Here is an 8,284-nt window from a genome sequence, read left to right on the forward strand (position 1 = left end):
TGCCAGAACGTGAAAGAGACACTTTAGGTCGATTCATTAGGGAGGAACCTAGTAGTGCTAAGAATCTCGATTACCTTAACTTAGAAAGTACTGTTTTTGAAAGGTCCGGTTTTGAACGCACGAAGTTTACTTAGGAAAGAATCCTTAATACTCCAATAGCGCCAGAAATGACAACTTTGAAAGCGTTGTTGAATCTGACTAGGACTACTCGTCCGTCGTGTATTAAGTTAGCTGACACAGAGGCAACTTATGAACTAAAACCTGGGACCATACAGATGCTCCCAATCTTTTTAGGAAAAGAAAATGAGAACCCCTATTTTCATATTAGGGAATTTGAGGAAATTTGTAGTACTCTACGAATTAGAAACCTAGATGATGATGCTTTGAAACTTAGGTTATTCCCCTTTTCCTTAAGAGATAAAGCCAAATCTTGGCTATAAAGTTTGACTCCTGAGTCAATTGAAACCTATGACCAACTTACATCTGCCTTTATACAGAAGTTTTTCCCTAGACATAAAATATCGTCTATTAGGACGCAGATTTGTACTTTTTCTCAACAAGAGGGAGAATCTTTGTATAGGTATTTGGAAAGGTTCAATGATTTGTTATCCCAGTGTCCTCATCATGGTTTAGAAAAGGTTAGGCTAGTTAATAGTCCCTTGATTATGTACTAGAGTTAAACTTCGTATAGGTTAGCTTGAAATCATTAGGATATGAGACATTACAAGTATTGCGAAGACTTGAAGATGTGAAGAAGCAAGGAGCTACAACGACAACAATCATCCTTCCACTTGAGGTTAGTGATATTTGACTTGAAATGTTTCATTCCCTAACGTATCTTTCAAGTTGTGCATATTGAAAACAAATCTGTGAAGCATATTTGAACTCTAGATAGACATAGTATTAAGGAATACAATACGAGGTTTATTTCTTAACCATTAAACTTTGTAGATAAGACATCGCCATAATCATTTGAATGATATTGTGATTATTTATGGATATAAGGTGAAGAATTCATCCTAGGGAACAATGTTTAGATGTGTTTTAAGGAAGAAAGTTCATAAACTTGTTTTGTGAACCGAAAAGGAAATTCCCAGGTGTTATTGGTTTTGTTATTCATTGCATATCTTATGAACAACCAATATGTGTGATAAAGTAGAACCGCTCACAATTTGTTGTGTTTTTGGTAGAACTATTCACAAAGGCCTGACTTTTTTTATTGGTATAACTTTTATTAGTAAAACCAATCTTAATTAATCACCTTGGTATGATCGGATTATGTCTTCCATGGGAAAGGGAACCAATCCTTGTAAGGGGTGAAGGGAACCGATCCTTGTAATGGGTGAAGGGGAACCGATCCTTGCAAGGGGTGCAGTACATCAAGGGGAACCGATCCTTGTATGGGGTGCACCAAGGTTTACAACAGAAAGGGGAACCAATCATCTGAACATGTGCAACACATATAAGTTAGATCCATTTATATATGTGGGGAACCGATCGTAGTACCTAGTCAACCGAATATTTTAGGAAGCTAGTGTGACTATGCGTATTACTCACATGGAGGTAGAACCAAAACTTGTTTTGGTAGAACCGTAAACCCATGATTGTAATTGAATGTTGCTTAGATTAATCACATAGTTCTTGAAATTCAGATGAACCAATTCTAAACGTGTTTGGAAGTATGGTAAATCGAGTTCAAGGTTGTAAGTGTAAAAGAGAACTTACAAATTAAAGATGTCCACAAACTTTGAACACGTACTGTGAATTTTTATTTCTATAATTGTTCAAAGATATTCTTTAACGGCTAAGGGAAGAGAATCCCAGGATCGAAACATAAGTAAGTTAAGAATCTTTTAATGAAGGTTATTAATTTATCTTTGTAGGGAAATTATGGAATTAGTAATGTGCATTTACTAATTAGATTTTCCGAGAGATTTCGATTGTATTTTTGGACAGAGCATTTCCAGGAATTATGAAAACCGAATCTGTGCATTTATGAATATCTTTAGAATATTTTCGGTTTTGAAAATTCCTTGGTGTCCAAACTTCCTTGTCTATAAATACACGAAGTTTTCCTTTCTAGCAAACTAATCCTTCGTAACATTTCACTTCCTATTTTGTCATTGTTACTGGTGTAGCCGCCTATTATAGAGGGGAGTAATATAATTAGGTGAAATCTCTTACGACCTCCCATTTTAAAGTCTTCTTTGGGATTGAGAAACTCTAGCACGACCTATTGGTGGGAAGCTAGATAATTGCGGTTTATCTTTGTTTTCAATTGATTTGATTGACTAACGGTGGTTGAAATCTGATAGCACCTAGTTTGTTTATTATTGAGAATCTTCTCTTCAGATATAAGATTCACTCAAACTAGTTCAGAGTTTCGACAGGGATCTTTAGACTGTTGTTAGTTCTAAAGACGATCTTGTGATAATCCATTGTTAACAGACTCCATTCTGTGCGTGATTGATCACAAGAGATTCAAGTGATTGTGTGCAGGTGTTTATTGAAGATTTGAAGACAAAGAAGATATTGAAGATCTGACTTGGGTTTTATAATCTTTGGTGTTCACAATACTTGTTTGGGAAAATAGGATCCGATTAATAATCGGTTTATCCTTGTGGTAGATTGGATTGATTAGTTGAGTAGATCGGCATCAACACGATTCTTCGGATTAAAGGTGTTGTTGGCTTAATCTTAACCGATTACCTTTGGGTGATTGAACATAAGATAGATCTAGACCCGACGAAGGAGTTTATGTTGAGATAATTGGAAGAGCCTTTTTCTAACTCATATCACTTGGTTGAATAGAGTTGATACCAAACATATTTCTTGTTCCTTTACTGTTTGGAATACGAACCAAAGGGATTATTCCAAGTACGTGACTTATTCATAGGTCGGAGGCGTGGGAATACAGACGGAACTAAGTGAACTATATGGTTAGTTACTTAGTCTCAACTATACGAAGTTAGGTGTAATTTTTTGTAGCGGCTTAATCTTGAGAGTATTCAATTCTGGACTAAGTCCCGGGTTTTTCTGCATTTGCGGTTTCCTCGTTCAAAAAATCTTGCTGTGTCATTTACTTTTATTTTTCACGTTATAATTGTTTTATTAATAATTAAAGTAAATTACACAAATGTCAATTCCTATTTACTTGATAAGCAATCCTATTGTGTTTGGTTAAGTCCGAACCTTTATATCAAGTAAACATACTTCGTTGTTGTATTGTCTCGATCTCGTGTCCATAGACAATCACTTTCGGAGAAAGAAATTATAGGTATGAAATTTTTTAGCTTGAGGTATATTTGGGTACCCTTTCCTTTTCAATTGGTATCAGAGCAGGCAAACACGAAAAGATCTAACAGTCTGTGTTTGGTGCGATCCAACCTATAGGAATTGAATCTATGTCCGATTCAGTTAACATTATGCAAGAGATTGAATGCTCAAATATTTAATATGTTAATACTTCATTGACTCATGATCCAGGAGTAATGAAAACATCTATGTCTTTTTCTGGGGAAAAAGAAGATGCTGATAAAGAGTTGGTAAAACTCCTAAAGCCTATACAATCTCTGTATTCTAAAGTATTTATTTTAAAGACAGGGTCAAATCTTCTTAAGTAGGAGATCAAATAAAAAGACATTCAACTGAACTGTCTAACCAAAGAGAAAATGGATCTCGCTGTCAAACTAGAAGCTCTTGGTAAATCTCTTACAGATAAAGAGACACGTCCTATGATTCTGACTAATGATTCTGTTGTGATTTCTTCTGATGAGGAAACTAAAATTCCTTGCTCGACTTTTACAGATTGTGATAAAACTAGGTTAATCACATCTGAAACAGATCAAGATGATGGTAGTTTACCTAACTACATCAAGTTAGAAGAGGATGAGAAACCATCTTCTAGATCTACTGATGATCAAACGAAATCTTGTCCAGAGGAAACTTTGAACCGATTCCGTGTTGACTCTAAGGAATACAATTTCCAGTCACTTGACATGAAACTTATACTTCTTCAACATACGGTGGTAAAATTTTTGAAGGAAGTTTCTTGTCTTAAAAAACTGAAAGATTATTCCTCAGTAGAAACACAAATTATACTACATCCCAATAAGATCAACTCAAAGGTGTCAAGGAAAAGAGTTGATAATCGCTTCTGGAAAAAGGTTCCTCCACACCCTATCGAAACGGTTCTGCTTTTGATGAGGAACGAGTTCAGAAGGAAGGGAAAGAGCGAATCTCTGCCAAAAGAAACAATCAGGAATTTCCGATAGTTGTTTCATATGATCACACTAATGTGAATAATAAGGAAGTCCTTAGAATGAGAAAATCTTATGAAAATCTCATTGAAAGAATTAAGAGAGATATATCTATCTCCGATAATTCTCACATTCGTATGTTTTCTCCACATGATCATATCTCTAGTGTTGGAAAAGATCATCGTATTGGGAGATAATATTTTGGGCAGAAATTCCCTAGAAGAGACATGAACTATGTTTCTGATAATCACTGTAAGATGGAAAAGGCTTACTCTGATGCAACTTAGTTGTATCAGAATTGTGCACTCTTATCCCATAATTGTTCTCGTGATATTGGATGAGAAAAGCATAATAAAACAGGAGCACATGTACTTTGTGTAGTTGTTTATCAGAAAAACTCTGTGATAACTTATGGGTTGCTGCGAATCCATGGAAGTTTAAAAATTGTTCATGTTTAACATGTTTTTCCAAAAATAGGTGTTATTTGGAATTTTCGGATGAGTTTAATAAACCTTCTAACTTAGTATTGTCGGACTAAGGAAACGTAATATATTGTATTATATTTTCGGATTTTCCAGAGGTCTTTTGGTCAGAAAGTTGTCTCTTTTAAAAGGAGAAACATTATCTTGTCTGTATTCGAAAACCTAAGGATTCCTTTATAAATTCGTTCATAACCGAACATGCCTCTAGTAACTCGCAGTGTCTTAAAGACTAATAAGGATGAAGCTCAAAAGGTTAAGGATTGTCAAGGAATCGATGCAGAGAGAAAGAAGAAAGGCATTATGTCTGATTATGACTCTGAAAATTCTGTTGGATCAACACACGAGTCATATCTTTTGGTTTACAACAAACAAGATCCAACCAAAACCAAGTGGACTCGTTCTGATAGTATGTATCAATATATTCAAGGTTTTGGCAATCTAGAAACCAATCTTGCTATGACTATTCGACATCAAGATTGGATAAATGAGAGGTACGAAAGTACAAGAGGAATTCTTTATAAGCTCAAGGCTCTAATCGAAGAACTTGAGAAACAAGAAGTGGTTGCGGACAAGTCCCTGGAGACATGCTTTAAGAGTTTGAACACTGAAGAGACCTCAGTGAACAAAAAAAGTACCACTAGAGATTAAGTTATTTACTGTAATACTTAATCTAGTTTAATAGACATCAATTTTTGATTTCTTTCATTGATTGTATTGGACTATTATGAATAAAACTATTATGAATAAAATTATTTGTTTTGAGTAATTTTCTTGTGATAGTTTTTTTGGTTTACATAGCATGTGCTTAATTGCTTTTACCTTATTGCTATGTATGTTTATGGGATGTTTGATTTTGGTTTTACTACCTTAATATTCGATCTCATATATTGTGAACCCTCATGGTTTGGGTGACTTTTTGATTTAGCGGGATTAAGTTCTAGCCATAGTAGGTAGGCTTTATCAAAGGATTATGAGGGGTTCTGATGGAAGCAGTATGTGAAAAATTCATAACATGTTGAATCGGTTTTGGTTTAGCATAAAAGCATATGTGTTTCAACGGTTTTCAACTTTTGCTTGCAATAGTTAAAACCGATGTTCAACATTTCTCTGGTAAAGGTTGAGGTATGTTGTTATTCTGTTGGTCACGCATGGGATATTTCGTTATCAATTCTCCATGGACGAAGATGCAATCATATTGGAGAAGTGGATGCAAAATTTGAGGTAACAATCTTGTTAGTTAATTATTTTCCAGTTTAAGAAAAGCCTGAGTTTATATTATATATATTTGTTGCTTTTGCTTAACGAAATTTAGGTTCAATTGATATTTATTCCATGATGTGTGTGTGGATGTGTGTTTCAATTGGTTCATGTTAAGAAAAAAAATTGTTATCTAGCTTTATTGTGTGGTATCAATTGTTTAGGCTTACAAAATTTCGGTACAATTGATGTGTGTGTGTGATTCAATTGGTTCCGGTTAAGAAAAACTATTGTTATCTTGCTTTTGTATAGTTTCAATGGTTTAGGATTACAAAATTTCGGTACAATTGATGTGTGTGATTCAATTGGTTCCGGTTAAGAAAAACCTTTGGTATTTTTGTTTTGTATAGTATCAATGGTTTAGGCTTACAAAATTACGGTGAAATTGCGGTGCTTATAATGTCTATGTTGATTCAATTTCTTCCGGTTGAGGTGAATAATTTTGCAAGTTGATTTATATTGGTTTGTATGTATTATTTATGGTTGAACGAAATAATATGTGTACGGGATGAGTTGTTAGTCCAATTCGATTCCGGATAAGGAACTAAGTTAATTTTGATCTTAGTTTGTCTTATCAAAGTGAGGTTTCGGTTATTCAAGTCTAATCGAACGCCTAAAAAAAGAAATGCTAGTTAACTAACCTAGTATTTGGCTTGTTTAAAATTTAAAGGTCTAAGTTATGGATAATTAGAACCTGATGAGACAAATGGATTTTATTCTTTATTTTAGTCTTATCGAATTAAGCGGTTGTTTTTGAACAATCGATTTAGCAAAGGAACTAATGTGATTAGTCGTTTTGGTTTGCTAAACTAAATGGGAAAATTGCTTTGGGAAATTGTTTCCTTGGTAACATATCAAAATAAGACTACTTGTAGTTTTGGTTTTGATATTGGTTATCAGAACGTGATGTGTGGAACCCTCGTGCCTAACTCTACAGGTTTGCAAGTCTATTCTGAGATTTGTAAGATTCTTTTCGTGTTATCCTTTATTTTTTCGTTTCTTTGTAATTTTTGTGACAAAACGGGGGAGAAATTTATGGAGTAAACAAGTGATACTGGCATTGATTTTATATTAATTGGTATCACTAAGGAAAAGAACATTGGTGCTTGAATGTTATATCTAACGAAAGAGTGAAAGCACAGACTAAGGAGGAGTAACATGTCATATTGATTGGTATAACAAAGACGTGCAGATTGAATATCTACCTATCTTCCTTAGGGGGAGTATTAGCTTTGTTATTATAATGTCAACAACGACATTTTCAAGGATTGAATGTAAGCAGTTTCACTGTGTTGTTGAATCGATAATCAAGCGGATTGTAATGAATTATTATAATTTGTTTATCCATATGATGTAAGATTTTTGTCACTAAAATTGACAAAGGGGGACATTGTTAGAGCATTACTCGGTTGAACCTACCAAGCCTTGGTATGTCAATTTTGGTTGTCATATTTTAGTGAATCAAAACTCATGTTAAGATTCGCTTGATTATGCACTAGAGTTAAACTTCGTATAGGTTAGCTTGAAAGCATTAGGATATGAGACATTACAAGTATTGCGAAGACTTGAAGATGTGAAGAAGCAATGAGCTACAACTACAAAAATCATCCTTCAACTTGAGGTTAGTAATATTTGACTTGAACTATTTCATTCCCGACGTATCTTTCAATTCGTGCATATTGAAAACATAACTGCGAAGCAATTTGAACTCTTGATAGACATAGTATTAAGCAATACAATACGAGGTTTATTGCTTAACCATTCAAATTTGTAGATAAGACATCGCCATAATCAATTGAATGTTATTGTGATTATGTATGGGTATAACTATAAGGTGAGGATTTCATCCTAGGGAACAATGTTTACATGTGTTCTAAGGAAGTAAGTTCATAAACTTGTTTAATGAACCGAAAAGGAAATTGCGAGGTGTTATGGGTTTTGTTATTCATTGCATATCTAATGAACAACCAATATGTGTGATAAAGTAGAACCGCTCACAACTTGATGTGTTTTTGGTAGAACTATTCACAAAGGCCTAACTTTTGTATTGGTATAACTTTTATTAGTAAAACCAATCTTAAGTAATCACCTTGGTATGATCGGATTATGTCTGCCATGGGAAAGGAAACCGATCTTTGTAAGGGGTGCAGTACATCAAGAGGAATCGATCCTTGTATGGGGTGCAACAAGGTTTACACCGGAAATGGGAATCGATCCTGCGAACGTGTGCAATACATATTAGTTAGATACCACATATATGTGGGGAACCGATCCTAGTCCTAGTCA

General features: G+C 34.4%; 1 pseudogene; it reads right to left on the reverse strand.

The window, feature by feature from the left end:
• Positions 1-531: 531 nt before the first annotated feature.
• LOC113276679 lies at positions 532-631 on the reverse strand (annotated as a pseudogene).
• Positions 632-8,284: the final 7,653 nt, after the last annotated feature.

Source organism: Papaver somniferum, chromosome 4, assembly GCF_003573695.1.
Source record: "Papaver somniferum cultivar HN1 chromosome 4, ASM357369v1, whole genome shotgun sequence".
In the NCBI taxonomy this organism is placed as follows: Eukaryota; Viridiplantae; Streptophyta; class Magnoliopsida; order Ranunculales; family Papaveraceae; genus Papaver; species Papaver somniferum.